We start from the raw sequence: 680 nt of genomic DNA on the forward strand, positions 1-680 counted from the left end.
TCATGCCCCCTTCCCTTGTATTTTGAAGTCATTCACCCCGGCGAGATCCATGTAGGTGCGTTTAACGTTATATAATACTGTTCTTCAGATTCCTTCTTTAAATTCCTCTCGTTCGTCACGTTTCTCGTATAGGCCGATAAACAAAACAATTAAACAAAAAAAAAACGTAGGTAGTTTTCGCCTTTTTTGACGTCACTCAAAAAGTTTCACTCATCATTATATTCAAGATCTGCGTTTTAAATCCTTGTAGAAAGTCACTGTACTGGTTTAACGATGGTAAAACTAATGTACATAGAGAGAAGGAGGTAGATAGCATGGACAAAGATGGATTTTGCTGCTTTACTCTTACGAGAACAGAGGATGTTTGAGAGAAGAGAGATGCCAAGAGAACAGAGGATGTTTGAGCAGGATATTTCATTGTTATTTTTGGTGTAATAATTATAATTATAGACTGTTTATTCCTTGTGATTTTTGTGAAGAAAATATGCCCGATTTTAATACTGTCCCTTCTATACCTAATTCTGCACTTGCTTCCCGGTGTTCTGCGATTGTTATTCCCGCAGCAAATAGAATAATAACTTCAATTGATTTTCGTATCCCTACTAGTATAGTCACCGATAAGGTAAAATAAAAATTCATTCAGGCATGGCGGAAGAGAACACACTCGCACGCACGCGCGT

Source organism: Penaeus monodon, chromosome 27 (genome assembly GCF_015228065.2).
Source record: "Penaeus monodon isolate SGIC_2016 chromosome 27, NSTDA_Pmon_1, whole genome shotgun sequence".
Classification (NCBI taxonomy): Eukaryota; Metazoa; Arthropoda; class Malacostraca; order Decapoda; family Penaeidae; genus Penaeus; species Penaeus monodon.